Genomic DNA, 16218 nt, shown 5'->3' on the forward strand with positions numbered 1-16218 from the left:
CAGTGATCTGAACAATTGCAGCAAAAGACAATGCAAGTAAGATGTAATACAATAGAAATTAGAAGAGGTTTTGAAGAGATATTTAACGTGTAAAGATTAATTGAGTATGAGGTGTGAGGAGAATGAAGGAATCAGGAAATATGGTAAGACTGGGCAATAATGTCCTCACTGAGAGACACAGGAGGAGGGTATTTAGAAGATGGGGAAAATAAGTGTGGTTTTAGACAAGATGAATTCTCTAGATCTGCAACATATTAGTGAGATATGCCTGATTAACAGAAGAAAGTTATCCAGTAGGGATACAGATTAGCAGTCTACTAGTAACTGAATATGGTAAGGAAGCCAAGATGAGACTTACAAAAGGAAATTGGGGACTGAACCTTAGGGGTGTATCCTAAAGCTAAACTCAAGGTTACACAACCAGTCTTTATTATCTCAAAGCAGATGATAGCAAAAATGATCTGTGAATTTATAGTCAAATGAAGCACCTCAGAGAAATATTCCAAGTCATAAATTAAAGATTTCTGGAGATCACTCATTTGATCACATTTTCAGCCCAGTCATATGTTTCCTCACCTAAATCATGGAAATTTTTATTCTACCTTCTTTGCCTTCATTACCCAAAATATTGGGCACAACAGAGTCAATACACTTTTGGACTTTTCTAAAAAACAGAATAGAAGGATACCCAACACCCTCATATCCTACATCCTCTATAACTGCCAGGATACTCACCAAACATTTTATACCCTCAAAACCATTTAACAAATATAGCACTGCAAGGACGGTACGATATAATTGGTTTGTAGAATATATTTGTAGCTGTAAAATGTAACACCATCCAGAGAGTTGATATAACTTAGCTTCTCCAAGCAGGCAAGCATTGGTCTACAGGAAAAAGAGGGGCCTACAAGTACGTAGGTTTAAAAATGGGTTACAAAAGATTATTCCTACTATTGTTCCATTTCTTCTATTATCCTTTTTTCAGATAAAATATTATAGGTTTATTTAAAACAATTCTCACCTTGAGTATACAAAATACAAACTCCACAAAATGTTCATTTTTTTACTTTGTCGTTTACAAATATACAAAATAGAAGTTTGCTTAAATTTATATGACATTTATTAAGGCAAGGAACTATATAGAAAAAAACACATTTGTTCTGCTTAAGGCATGCTCAGGAACAAACGATTGTACAAATTATTGCACATCTGAAACTACAGTGCAAAACAGACTGTCTGCATAAAAATGTAAAAGTAAACCTGGTCATACATGTAGATCAGAAGACAAAAATAGATTTTCCTTGTCAAAGTATGCAGCAGTTTGAGAACTTTGGCATCTTCGTTTGGTACCTTTAGAATCAAGACTCACCAAGCACCATCGCAGGCTATTAAAACACATTTTCTGTACCTGAATTTCTTCCTCTTCTTCTAACATCATAATAATGGCTTTTAGAAGGCAAAGAGAATACAAGGTGATCTTTATGCTTAATATTGCATGGAAACACAATTCAAGGGAATTCTGGTCTTCCCCCTCAACCCCACCTCCAACTCTCAGGATCTAATTTATACCCTGATATCCAAACTTCCAGTCACCCCCTTGGCATTTTGTAAGTCTAGGTATGTTCAAGTTGGATTTAGAATTGGAATGATAGACGATCCAGTCACAGACCCCATCTGTTCTTTGATTTGTCTTTTGCATGCCTCCTTTCTACTGATTATCACTTCATTCACAAGCTGACTCGTTGGGAACTTGACCATGATTGTAGTGCTTGCCAGCTGGGCTCCTCCCCCGTGGGAAGACGGTGTGAAAAGTTAAAAAAAAAATACTGAATTTTCTTCTGGCAGTGTGAGTCATATCCACTATTTGGGATTTAAAAGAGCCTCTTCATGTGTAAGGCCAGGTGGTCCGACCTGGAAAAGGCCCGGTCTCACTTCTGGCACTGGAACGGGCAGTGCCCTGTTGTGTTTGTGGTAGTGCCTGGTCAGTTCTCCGAGCGCACAAATTTCCACCCGCAGCCGTCCCAGTCACAGTGGTAGGGTTTCTCACCTGTGTGGGTTCGCAGGTGTGCCTTGAGATGAGAACTCTTTGTATAGGTTTTGCCGCAGCCGGCATAGTCGCAAGTGTGAGTGGCAGTCCTTTTCCGGGGCCACGACCTTCTTCCCCTCTTTGGCTTGGGCTCCTCAGGTAGGCAGGAACCAGGTGGCATGAGTTCTTGGTAGTGGAGCGGCGGGACCTGTGGTTGCATCTGGTCGGGCAGCAAGGGTCCCGGATGGGGATGGAATCCTGGGGGAAGCGGCAGGGCAGAGTGACAGTCCCAGCTGCTCAGCAGTTCCTCGGGACCCAGTGTGGGGGTAGTCCTGCTGGGGAGCTGCCGCCCCAGGGAGAAATCGTGTGCGCTAGGCCGGTGCCCATTGCTGAGCCGGGGTCCAGCGCCCAAGTGCGCCTCTAGGGGTCGACCCACCGTGCACGAGGAAACCGCCTCCTGCTTGATCTTGGGGCACATGCGAGGCGGCCCACCGCTGTAGGGCGCTACCACCACCGGGTGGCTGCAGTCAGGGCTGCCTTTGCTAACATGATGACTGACGGGCTGCCTTACTCGCTGCCAGGGGCGCTCAGCGATGCCTTCAGCACAAATTTGCCCATCAGCCCGCCACCTGGCTGCGGCGGTTGCTGCGGCGAAATGTACACTGGGTCCAATTCGGCCACAGGAGCTCCGCCACGAAGCCACCTGAAGGGCTCACATCTTGATGTCCGCCAGGTTGAAGGGAGCCATGGGAGGCGGTGCAGACTCCCGGCCATAGAGGAGGCCGCCGCTGATGCCACCTGGCGTCACACCCGGGTCGTACCCCGCCAGGATCGGATAGCTGAAGCTGCAGGTGGAGGGCGCGCTGGCAGGGTCGCTACTTGACCGGGAAGAAGAGGATGAGACTGACGCCGAGGACACGGTGGGGGCCACCGACTCCTGATGGGACAATGAGTTGGAGAGAATAAAGTCTAGGTCCAGGAGATCGTTGAACTCCTCCGTCTCCCTTCGGGGTAGAAGGACCGGGTTGCTACCACCGCACGCTGGCTCCGCCACTCTCCAGGTCTGTGTCCACTGTCGTAGGGGCCACCGGGAAGCACCATGGGAAGTCGCTTCATGTGGGACAGCTCCTCCCGCCAGGGGTTATTTGGGGCACCTGCTGGACATAGTGTCTTCTCCCTTCCTGCCTGGCCAGACGCGAACGTGGAGGACTGGAGCAGCGCGTCGCTGACAGCCATGTCAGACTCGCCAGGTGGCTGCCTCATTAATGTGGGGCCCAGAAGGTCCTCGGGTGCCCGAAGCAGCTGGGGTATCCGAACCCCAAAATCAGAAGGGAGAAAAGCTTAGAAACGGAGCCAAAACCAAAAACCATAAGAAAAAAAAAAATTGCCCGAGATCCTTCTTCTTTGGATTAAATACAATTGAAGACGTCTTTCTTTAAAAAGTTCCTTTGTATACAAAAGTTTTAGAAAAGTCAGTAAACTCTTATAAAAATAGACAATCAGCAAGGCGAGTAAGTAGGTCCGGTAGCCAGACTGAGTTCTCTTCGACTCAGCAGCGTCCCCCACTGCTGTCGCAGTCGCTGCGGCTGTCGTCTGGAATCAGGGACTGTGGCCGGGGCGGTGGGCGGGCGGCGCAGCCAGGTGAGAATGGCCACGGTGCCGCAGAGCTGCGTGCTGGGGGCGGCACAAGGCGCGGAGTCCTGGGGGTTGCGCGGAGCGCACACAGCCATGGGCGCGGGCCACCGGCGGGTGGGTGGGTGGCTGGGGCTCCAGAGGGGCGGGGAGGGGCACTGGGCTACTCCAGGTGCCGCCACCACTCGCCACCGCCTCTGTTCCCCCGCACGCCTGCAGCCGGGCTCGATCTCTCCGCCGGGGAACTCTATTATCCTTTTAAAAGAGAAAACTTGTGCCTTTTTAAAACAACTCAATCACTATTACTGCATTAATAAAATCTTCTTTTGAGGGAACTCTGGAAATGGCAGACTAAGGCATCTCCTGCCATACTAGCTCTCTCCAAGACTGAATGGAACAATAGTTCTGTGGCCACATGATGAAGTAGAAAGACCACGGGAAAGTGCTAGAATGCAACTCAGAAAGCAACCAGGTGAAGCCCAGAAATACTCGTGTTTAGAGTAAGAGAGTTAATGAAAGAAATAGAGTACACAGAACTGGGCCCAGGACAGCTTGGTGGAATAGGGGGAGCTCCCTTCTAAAGAGCTAAAAGAAAGTTTCCCATTAACTTTGAGAAAGGCAGGCTCCACTTCCAAGCAAAACAAATCTGAACAGAAAAGATATTCAAATACTAATCAGTAAGCTGGTGCAGGAGGAGATGGTCCCCGCGCTGCCCGGTATATTCATTTAAAGTTGGGAAGGGCACCGAGTTTTAAAAGTGCCTTATTGTTTAAGTTTCTATGCAAGAGATCAGAAACTCCTGCAGTTTTCTTTCCTGTTTTTCAACTCTATCTATCTAGCTAGCTAGATATCTAAAATTCAGCAGTCACTTATGCTTTAATTCTCATCGGATCGTTAGATCCAGTGACATCGGGAGTCAATCTGGGCTCTGAAGTGAAACTGTGGTAGAGACCTACAGGTCTCTGGGTAGCCATAGGAGGTATAGCTGCCAGCTACTCTGGATCTGCAGAGCAGAGAAAGGTGGAAGCCTCTTTCTTTAGAAATTGACAGTCTGAACTCTAATAATAAGCAATGCCAGTAAGGTGTAGAAGTAGGACAGGTCCGGGTTAGATGGACAGTTGCTGCCTGCAGCATTTTTTTTTTTTTTTTCTATTAACTGGTTTTTCCTTGATATCTTTTTAATGTCTTTCCTATTTGTAATCCCCTCTTTTATCTTTCCTTCTCTCCACATTTCTTCTTTCTCTTTTCCCTCACTCCCTTCTTGGCTTTTTTAGTTTTTCTTTTCCTTTTGATCTACGTATTTTAATAGTAAGTATGTTTGACATGCGGGCAGGGTGGAGCTGCCACAGTCCGCCTGACTGCTGCGGGCGCTCACTTCGCTCTTCCCCTTGCAGGTTCGCCTCAGCCACGGGCGCCCGGGAAAGGCAAGCCTTGCAGGGGGGAGACTTCCGCCATGCCCCGCGGAACGACCAGCCACAGTCCCTGTGACGAGAAAGAGGCGGTGGCGGCAGAGGAGGCACCCTCCCCTTGGCAGCTTCCCGACCTGGAGGCCTCGGCAGGACCCAAGGCGGACTCCTTGCCCGCGTTGTCCCTGCGGGAAGGCGCCCCCGAGCGCCGCGGTTCTCGGTCCCCTTGCCGCCACCGCTGCCGCTCCGCCTAGCTGTCGCGGAGCCTGGCCCGCACCAAGACCCGCTGGTACAGCAACACTGCCAGCGACTGGGCGCCCTCTGGGCGCCGGCGTCATCGATTGCATGGTGGAGCACCGGGTCCGCGCGGGAGACACGCTGCAGGGCATCTTGCTCAAGTACTGAGTCAGAAAATAAACTGTTGATAGCAGTTTTTCACAGGAGGAGCCTGTGGTGGCTGGGGAAGACCTCCCTCCTCCCAGTCCTCAGGAATCTGAGATACAGCCCGAGGAAGTGTCAGCCAGAGATTTCCTACAGAGACTTTATTTGCAGATTAAATTATCAACAGACAGTCAAGAAACTAAAAAAAGAGAGCAGAGATGAAGAGAGTCCCTATGCGACATCCCTCTGTCATAGTTAGGTGATTAGTGGCATGATTTTAATCTGGATTAAGAGGTGGTTGGACAATAAAGCATCCAACAACTGAAGATCCAGAAGCATCCCTTTTGGATTCCCATAGCACTCATCTTAAAATCACGATTAAATCTACCTACTGCAGTTGCACTGAAGTCACTAGTTCCCTTGGGCTTTCTATAATGTTTTTTTTAATGGCATGATAGCAAAATTATATTCTGAAGCTTATTACTTTTGTAGATGGTAATAGTTTTTAGACTAGCTTTTGTAAATACTGATGGAGATAAAGCATCAAAGACTATATATTTAAGCTGAAAACAGTGTTTAGCTCCTGATGAAACCCTATATGTGAAAAACATGCTGGCTATTTAAATGATGCTGACTTTGCTGTGCTTTTATAACTTAAGTGCTATATACATATATATATATTTCAATATGTATTACATATTCTGTATTAATACAAAGAACCAAATTTTGTCTGCTATTTTGTAAAAATAAACTACAAAAGTCTGAGAAAATAAACTATGTTTTCACACACACACACAAAAAATACCGATGTTACTGATAGTTACACTTTCCTCTCAAAGAAGTTCTGATGATTGAACCAACCACCAAGATTATATCAAGAAGATATATTTGTGCTGAGATACACCCCCAGTTCAGGGTACATGGTGAAAAGATAACTGCTTACTAAAAAGTAGAAGATAAATGAATCCCAACAGATGTGCAAATCTCAATAAAGAATAACTGGAAAATGAGGAAACAGGCCAACACAATGACCCCCCAAAAGTTCTTATCTTCCTAACAAGTGAATCCATAGGAATCAAAGTACATGAAATCTCGGGCAAAGAATTCAAAAAATTGATTGTTAAAATGACCAATAAACTCAAAGTTGATACGAATAAACAACTGAATAAATTAAAGAAGGCAATACAGAATACAAATTGGAAATCTGAAGCAAGAGATTCTGAAAAAACTAACAGAACACTTGGTAATGAATAAAACAGTAAATCAATTAAAAAACTCAGTTGAATCTCACCAATACACTAGATTAAGCAGAAGACAGAATAGTGAGACTTGAAGACAAGGTGTTTGACAGTAATAAAGAAAATATAAACAAGAATCAGAGTATATAAGAAGTCTAGAACAACATTAAAGAGACCTAATTTAAGACTCATAGGTTTGAAGAAGAAAGGAGAGATAGACTATTGAAATAGATAACCCATTCAGTAAAATAATAGCAGAAAATTTCCCAAATATTAGGAACAATATGGACATTAATATACTGGAGCATTTTGAACCCCAAATAGACAAAATGAGAAAAAACCCTCTCCATGATGCATTACAGTTAAAACTCCAGAACAAAGAATTTCAAAGCTGTAAGAGAGAAGTTCCAAGTCACTTAAAATGGCAAACCATTCAGAAAAACAGTAGATTTCTCAGATGAAACTCTAAATGGTAGGAGAGTTTGGAAAGATATATTTTGAACCCTGAAAGAAACTAATTACCAACTTCAATTGCTACATCCAGCAAAGCTATCCTTCAGAACTGAAGTAGAAACGAAAACCTGAGATAAGCATAAGCTAAAGGAATTCATGACCATTACGGCAGCATTTCGAAAGATACCCAAACAAATAAAAACATTGAAAATAAAAAGACGGGAATACATACCTATGTATAATAACACTGAATGTAAATTGTTTTAATTCTTCAATTAAAAGATATAAACTGGCAGACTGGACTAAAAAACAAAACCCAACTCTGTTGTCTTCAAGAAACACACATCACTGACAAAGACATTCACAGATTGGAAGCAATAGGATGGAGAACAATATTCCATGACAACTGAATCTGAAAGCAAACAGGAGGGGTTGCTGTCATATCTGACAAAGATGTTTTCAAGCCAAAACTAATCAGAAGAGACAAGACGGTAAAGGGAACAATCCAACAAGAGGATACAACAATTGTATATATATATATATATATATATATATATATATATATATATATATATTTATGCCCCAATCTTTGGTGCACCTGAATGCATAAACAAACATTACAGCTGGGCACAGTAGCCCATGCCTGTAATCCCAGAAGCTCAGGAGGCTGAGACAGGTGGATGGTGAGTTCAAAGCCAGCCTCAGCAAAAGTGAGGCACTAAGTAACTCAGTGAGACCCTGTCTCTAAATAAAATACAAAAAAATAGGGCTGGGGATGTGGCTCAGTGGTTGAGTGCCCCTGAGTTCAATCCCCAGTACCAAAAAAAAAAAAAAAGAAAAGAAAAGAAAAGAAAGAAAGAAAGAAAGACAAACCATTACAGTTGGGTGTGGTGGCACACACCTGTAAGCCTAGCTACTTGGGAGGCTGAGGCAGGAAGACTGCAAGTTTGAGGTCAATGAGGGCAACTTAGTGAGACCCTGTCTCAAAATAAATTCTTATACAGGGGAGCTGGGGATGTAGCTCAGTGGCTTGCCTAACACATGTGAGCTCCAGGTTTAACCTTTCATACTGCCCAAAATAAGAACAACAGAAAAATTACTTGACATAAAAAGATAGCTAGTGCCCAATAAAATAATAGTGGGTTACTTTAATACACCACTCTCACTAATAGTCATCAAGACAAAAAATAAAGATATTACAGAATTAAGCTACTCCTTAGATCAAATAGACAATATATATCTGTAGAATATTTTATCCAACAACAGCTAAATATGCTTTCTTCTCAGATATCAAGAACTCTCTCCAAATACATTATATATTGCACTACAAAGCAATTTTTAACAAATAAAAAAAGAATTTCTTGCATCTTATTAGATCATAAATAAATTTAGAAATTAATATAAAGAAAAACTACAGATACTGTAAAAACACATGGAGATTGAATAATACACTACTGAATGATGAGTGGGTCATCAGAGAAATCAGGGGAGAAGTTAAAAATTATTAAAATCAAATGAGAAGAGAAACACAACATACAAGAATCTATGGGATACAATGAAGGCAGCTCTAAGAGGGAAGTTTACAGTTATGAATGCCTACATAAAAAGCAGAGCAATCCCAAATATAACCTAATGATGCACCTCAATGTCTTAATAAAACAAGAAAGTCAATCCCAAAAACAGAAGGAAAGAAATAATAAAGATCAGAGCCAAAGTTTTTTTAATGTACAAATTCAAGATATTATTGAGAAGACTGTTGGTCAAATACACAGTAATGATTACAGACCAAGTCCCATTTCTCTAAAATAACTTTCCAAAAACTGAAATCTTCACTTTCTTTAAGAAATCTTATTGATTGCTACATCATTTATTAACATTGTGCTTCTTAATCAACAGCAAAAGTCATATATAAAAACCCACATGCTTTTATAATCTAAACGAGTGAAATGATGCAAAACACCATATGTTCACAGCATAATTTTGTCAGTTGTACAAAACTATAAAATCCATTCAAAATAAAATTTATGAGAGCTAATTGATCATGCTGTGCATGCTTCCAAGTTTCAGTGAAAAGATGGCTCATATTTTACTTCCTTGCTGCAGCACAGTTTGTTGCATGGCGAAGGCTCCTTTTTCCTTAAAGACTTTTTCCAGGACTCACTTACATTGTTTTTTCATTATATCCAGTCTTGAAATAATCATAAAATTGACCTTTGCACTCAAGATCAAGGTCATTGCCCACAGGTTCACAGCTGAGGGGGTCACCATCTCTGTTGGTGTTATTCGCTTTCTCCTCACTTAACCTGGCCTTTTCCTGAACATCAAGCGACCTGACATTAGTGACAAAGATTTTGTTGGCAGGTATCTGGCCATCACTCTTGTAAATGGGTGCCCTGCCTACATCAACATCCACCTGGTGGGAACAACTGGGCAAAGGCAGAGGGAGAGAGGAAGAGGAGGAGGAAGAGGAAGAAGAAGAGGAGGAGACACTTCCCACACTGGCATTGACAGAAAGGGGTAAATTCAGGTAGTGACCACCGCATTCTTGGTAAAAGCAGCAGGCATGAAACTTTTCACACTACTCTTTGGCCATCCATGGTCATTTTCGGTAAGGACATTCTTGAGCCATAAACCACTCCTGGGCAGAGGTGCCACTGAAGGAGCAGGCAGGAAAGCACCAGTTATTCTGCATGATGACTTTTGCGTGAATTCTTTTCATCAAGTTATTTATAAGGACAGATCTTTGGATGTCTTCAGGATCATCGATAAACTTTAGCTTTTCTAAGGACATGTAAAGGATGTGGGCTCGTTCCTCAAAAATTGAGATGGTTTCATGGATATAGCTGCTGAGTGGTGGGTGAAAGTCCTCTTCTTCCACATACTTCATCTTAAAGTATGTGGTCTTGGATGTTGTGATAGGATTTGAAATTCCCCTGTAATGTAATCCTGCCAATGGGGGACCAGCTCCCAGGTCTCCCTGCAAAGGAGGGAGACCTCTGTAGCTGTCAGCCTCCTCTAGTGTTTGGTACCCAGCATTTTCAGCATCTCCTTCGGAGACAATGGGCTCGCAGAATCTATTCATGGACAAAACTAGATTCATTTCTGACAGCCTCAGATTGCGGGGTCAGTGGGGAGGCGGCAGTCGCAGCGCTCGGGCTGCCGCTGGTCGGCTCTGGGCTCAGCGCCAGCCCGACCACCGGTGCACAGTAGCGCCGGTCCCGGCCCGGCCGGCGCTGTCCGCAGGGACCAATGGTGCGCGCGGGCGAGAGTCCGGGCAGGTCCCGCCGCAGCGACTGGGGCGCTGCGCCGCGGTCGCTGCAGACGGTTATGGTAATGAGTGGCTCTGTCTAGCGAGGAGCGTGTGAAACCCGTCAATACTCTTTGCCATTTCCCCGTGGATTTCCGAGGAGCGGTTCTGCAGGATGCCCCCAAGGTGAGAGAGGGATCATGACAAGCGAGCCAGCTCTGCCTCCCTCCCTCTGCTCCCACCGCCGCCGCCACCGCTCCTCGGGCAGCACCCAGGGCGCCTTCCCCTCACTCCCACCCCAACCCGCCTCCGAGCTAAAGTTAATAGAGAATGAAATAACAACACAAGGAATTGATGAAACAGAGTTGGTTCATTGTCACAATAGTCAGGACTGAACCCAGGGCATGCTAAGTCCTCTACCACTGATCTATATCCCCAGCCCTAAAAGTTCATTCTTTGAAAAGATAAATGAGACTGATAAACTCCAAGCCAAACTAACCAAAAGAAAGAGAAAGATGAAAAACAGGAATATTACAATAGGCATGACTGATCATCAGGGATTATTTTGAAAACACATATTCTAATAAGTTGGAAAATCCAGAAGAAATGATTAATTTCTAAATGCAGATGATTTACCAAAATTGAACTAAGGCGACAACCTAAACAGATCAATAGCAAGCAATGAGATTGAAGTAATAAGAACTATACTAACAAAGTAAAGCCCAGGAGCAGATGGGTTTACAGTTGAATACCAAATCTTTAAAGAAGAACTAACAACAATTCTCCTCAAAATATTCTGTGAAATAGAAATATAGGGATCACTTCCAAAGTGATTGTTTGAAGCCAGAATCACCCTGATACCAAAATCAGACTAAGGACACATCAAGAAAATAAAATTACAGATCAATATCCTTAATGGACATAGTCACCAAAATCCTTAATAAAAGACTTGCAAACCAAATTTCAACACACATTCAATTAAGGGATGCAAAAAGTGTGGTTCAATATTGGCATGTCAATAAATGTAGTAAGTACAAAATTACATGATCATCTCAGTAGATGCAGAAAACCTTTGAAAAAACGTGACACCCCTTATGGAAAAAAAAAAAAAACTCTGAAGAAATTGGGAATAAAAGGAAATTAGTTCAACATAATAAGTGTTATAAATGACAAACCCAAATCCAACATCATAGTGAATGGAGAAAAACTGAAAACATTTCCTCTAAAATCAGGAACGAGACAAGAATGTCTGTTCTTATCATTCTATTCAATAAAGTAATTAACATTTTAACTAGAGAAATTAGGAAGAGAAATACAAGGGAAATATAAAAAATAAATAAAAGAGATACAAATAGGAAAGGAAGAAGTCAAATTATTCCTATTTGTAGATGACACGATCCTATACTTAGAAGACCCTAAAGGTTCAACCAAAAGACTTACAGATCTGCTAAACAAATTTAGCAAAGTATCAGGAAACAAAATTAACATATAAAAACCAAAAGCTTTTCTATACACCAATAATGGGTCTACTGAGAAAAAAACAAAACAAAACAAAACAAAAGACGGGAAAGCCATTCCATTAAAAATAACTTTTAAAAAACTAGGAATAAAACTGAACAAGAAAGTGAAAGACCACTACAATGAAAATTATAGAACACTGAAAAAGAAAGTTGAAGGCAACACTAGAATATGAAAAGACCTACCATGTTCAAGGCAAGAGTAGACAGAATTAATATCATTAAAATAGCCATATTAACAAAGGTAATCAACAGACTCAATGCAATACCAAACAAAATTCCAAAAACATTCTTCCTGAACTAGAAAAACAACCCTGAAATTAATATGAAAGTACAAAAGACCCAGAATAACCAAAAACAACCTAAAGGGGAAAAAAAGCAATGCTAGAGGCATCACAATCTCCAATTTCAAATTATATTATAGAACCATATAACAAAACATGGTACTGGCATAAAAACAGACTTGTAGAACAATAGAATGGAATAGAAGATGCAGAGAAAAACCTACTCGGCTACAGTCATCTGTAAGGTTCCAAAAACACACACTGGAGAAAAGATAGCTTGTTTTAACATAAGATCCTGGGACAACTGAATATCAACGTGTAGAACAAAACTAGATTCTTATTTCTCACCCTGTATAAAATCAACTCAAAATAGCCTAAAACTGAGGCAAAAGACAAGAAATATTACAACTGCTAGAAAAAAACCTCAGGATCAACACTCCAATATGGCACAGGAAATGACTTCTGCAATAGAACTCCTAAAGTTCATGAAATAAAATCATAAATCAACACATGAAATGGCATAAAATTTGGAAGCATCTGCTCAGCAAAGGAAAAGAGAGTGAAGAGACAGCCTATTGAATGAAAGAAAACTCTTGACACATATTCTTCCAACAGATGATTAATACCTAGAATATATAAATAAAAAACTCAAGACCAAAAAAAAAAAAAAAAAAAAAAAACTCAACCCCCAACCCATTCAATATTTTGGTACATTTACTAAACAGAGACATAAGAAGTATTATAACAGGGCCAATAATTATACAAAAAATATGTTCAACATCTTGGCCGTGAGGGAAATGCAAATCAAAATTACATTGAGATTCCATCTCACTCTAGTAGGAGTGGCAATCATCAAGAATACAAAAACAATAAAAGGAGGGTGAAGATAGGAGAAAAAGGTTGTCTTATAGATGGTACAATTGTTTAGAAATCACTATGGAAATCAGTATGAAGTTTCCTCAAAAAACTAAAAATTGAAATATCATATAATCCAGTTATACTAGTCTTCTGTATTTACCAAAAAGAGTTCAAGTCAGAAAACTTCAGAGATACATGCTTACATGTTTACCATAGGACAATTCTCAATCACCAAGTTATGGAATCAGCCTGAGCACCCATTAACAGATGAATGGATAAAGGAAATGTGGTATATACACAATGGAGTCCATCAACATTTAAAAAATATTTTTTAAAAAAAGAAGAGGTGAGGACTGGGGTATAGCTCAGTTGGTAGAGTACTTGCCTTGCAAGCACAAGGCCCTAGGTTCTAGGTTCAATCCCCAGCACCACAAAAAAAAAAAAAAAAAAAAAAAAAAAGAGGTGAAAGAGTTGGAGGCATAGTTTAGTGGTTGAGCTTTTGTCCCATATTTGAGAATCCCTGTGTTAAATCCCCAGCACCTCAAAAGAAAAGAAAGAAAGAAAGAGAGAGAGAGAGAGAGAGAGAGAGAGAGAGAGAGAGAGAAAGAAAGGAAGGAAGGAAAAAAGAAAGGAAGAAAGAGGGGAAAGGAGGAAGGAAGTGTTGAGAGCAGGGTGGTATCTGTGCTGCTAACTGTCTCAAGGACAAACAGGACTGCTGGGCCCCTGTGCTCACCAAGGTTGTTAAGAGATATTTGTCTGAGGAATGTGCGGTTGCCTGGAGACCTTATCCGTCAAGGACGGGAGCGGGGCTTAGCCCCGACTCATCTCCTGCATAGTTCACCCCTTCCCTCCTCCCTTCTTCCACTGGGACCGTTCAGTTCTGGCAGGACCCAATGAGAATCAAATAGATTGGCCGGACCCAACCAGAGGAGGACTAATGTTTAGCTGTTCAAATGTTAACCAATTAAAAGAAAACTGTAAAACTGCTTGCCTTTCATTATAAAAACCCTGCTAACGAGGGCTCGGGGCCTCTCTTAGCGTCACTGGTTAAGGATGCAGAGGACCAGGTTGGAACTTGCTAATAAATGACTCTTTGCTGCTTGCATTGATCGTGGTCTCTGGTGGTCCTTGTGGGGTCTCGAGCCTTTGGGCACAACAGAAGGAAGTAATCTCCCATGCCTTATAGGAAAACCAATAGCAAAACTAAAAGTGGGAATAGATTGGAAGGCTTCTCAGTCTGCCCTCTTGCCATAGGGCTGTACCCATTAACTGATAAGCTTTCTTTTCTCTCCTGAGTGCCTAAAGCAATCATTTAAATTACACAGCATCACTTTCTATACATGTCCACTGTGACATAAAGTACTACAACAAGGAACCCTTCAGTCTGATGTGCAAAAAGAGACCAACTGAATAGTCTAAACATTTTTAAGCATAATTTTACTGCACAATAAAGACTTGATTTTCTCAAAAATATTATTTTCTTCCTCCTGAAAAGGACTACTTCAGCACATCACAACTCTGGCATAATTGACAATAAATCTTCCAGTGGCTCCATAGTATGCTGGTCCTTACTGGATCACAGAAGAATAGCAGAAAATTTCCTAACCAATCAACACTTTCAAGCACATTACTTTTTCCCTCTTGTGGAGCAGGTTTCAAAAGGATAATAACTTTCAAAAGGATAATAACTGGATGATCTTCTTATATCATCCAGTAACTGTTACTTGTTCTTACTATTTTGATGTTATAACTACTCTGTATTACTACCATTCTAAGTTGATTAGCAGTCATATTGTTTATACATTTATATTTTTAATACAAAAAGCCTCATAAAAGTTTTCAGTCACTAAAATTATATCCAGTAGTATTAAGTCACAGGCAATGCTTATGAATTTCTTCCTAATGGTCCCTTAATGCTAAATTTCATTACCAATAATAATACAAAAGCAGGAACAGATACAGGAATAACATTTTTGTATTCCCTTTACCTCTTCTTTCATTACTGATAAAATTTATATAGAGAGCTAGAGATGTAGCTCAGTGGTAGAATGCCGCTTAGCACATACAATCCCCTGGTTTCAATCCCCCGCACAAAAATAAATAACATATGCACACACAAGTATGAATATATATGTATAGATGTGTACATATGCATATATATTGGGAAGCACTCTTATTGTAATTTCATTACTATTTTAAAATTAAGCTCTAGAAGTAAAAATAGATGATGTTCTCTGAAAGCAAATTCTACCAAAATGTCATCCTGCTTTCATTAATTCAACCTCACCTCAATGAAAATAATTAATTTCAACTGCCCAAAAGAGTTAGCAATTTTCAACCTTACATTTTACTAGGTTTAGTTGCCAATTTAGGAAGCCTAAGTATGCAATGTACCTATATTAATTACCACCCAAAAAAAGTTGGTGAACAAGTCAAGTATTCACTAAGACCTCAGTACATTCACAGTATCACAGTGACTGGGACATAGCAAGACACAGTACAGATATTTGTGGATGGATTGATGGAAGGGCAGATGCTGCCTGCAAACAGGCAAGGCATAAAAGAAGAAAAGAAAGAAGAGTGAAAGAATCCTATATCCAGAGTATATAAATAGAATGTAGATAATAATCACAGAATCAGTGAGGTGAGGACCAGTATGGACCAACTAGAAAAAATGGGAATTCAAACAGTTATTTTCAGGTGCTAAATCAAGAGAAACAAATTATGTGCTCTAAGAGGGTAAAACTGCAAAACAAAGGCAAAAAGTCAGGAAAAAGAAATGAAATGCATGTTCATAGAACAGTAAGCAGATTAGTTTAGGAAGGGAATCCTGGGAGGGAAGGCTGCAAAGTCAGGTGGTGATGGCCAGATGCTATGCAGAGTATAAATACTGAGCCTGTTAGCTGCCACCTCTTCTTCCCCATCACATTTTTAGAAAGCAGTATCCTCCTCCAGTCTCATAGTCACACCCTCATCATATGCTTTGCTCATCCAAAATCCCAGAAAACCAAAATCTCCAATAAGTGAATGCTTAAAATCACAGAAATACAAAAAAAAAAAAAAGAAAGAAAGAAAAAGAAAAACATGAAGCATAAGCAATTTGAAAAAAACAACATAACTAATGGCTAGAAATATTAATTTGCAATTCATATCTAGTCAATTTATATACTGCC

General features: G+C 41.1%; 2 pseudogenes; both read right to left on the reverse strand.

Annotated features, from left to right (window-relative positions):
- Positions 1 to 1874: 1874 nt before the first annotated feature.
- Positions 1875 to 3365, reverse strand: LOC124974083 (Krueppel-like factor 4; annotated as a pseudogene).
- Positions 3366 to 9202: 5837 nt separating this feature from the next.
- On the reverse strand, positions 9203 to 10239 carry LOC124974093 (SERTA domain-containing protein 4-like; annotated as a pseudogene).
- Positions 10240 to 16218: the final 5979 nt, after the last annotated feature.

This window comes from Sciurus carolinensis, unplaced genomic scaffold (assembly GCF_902686445.1).
Source record: "Sciurus carolinensis unplaced genomic scaffold, mSciCar1.2, whole genome shotgun sequence".
Lineage (NCBI taxonomy): Eukaryota > Metazoa > Chordata > Mammalia > Rodentia > Sciuridae > Sciurus > Sciurus carolinensis.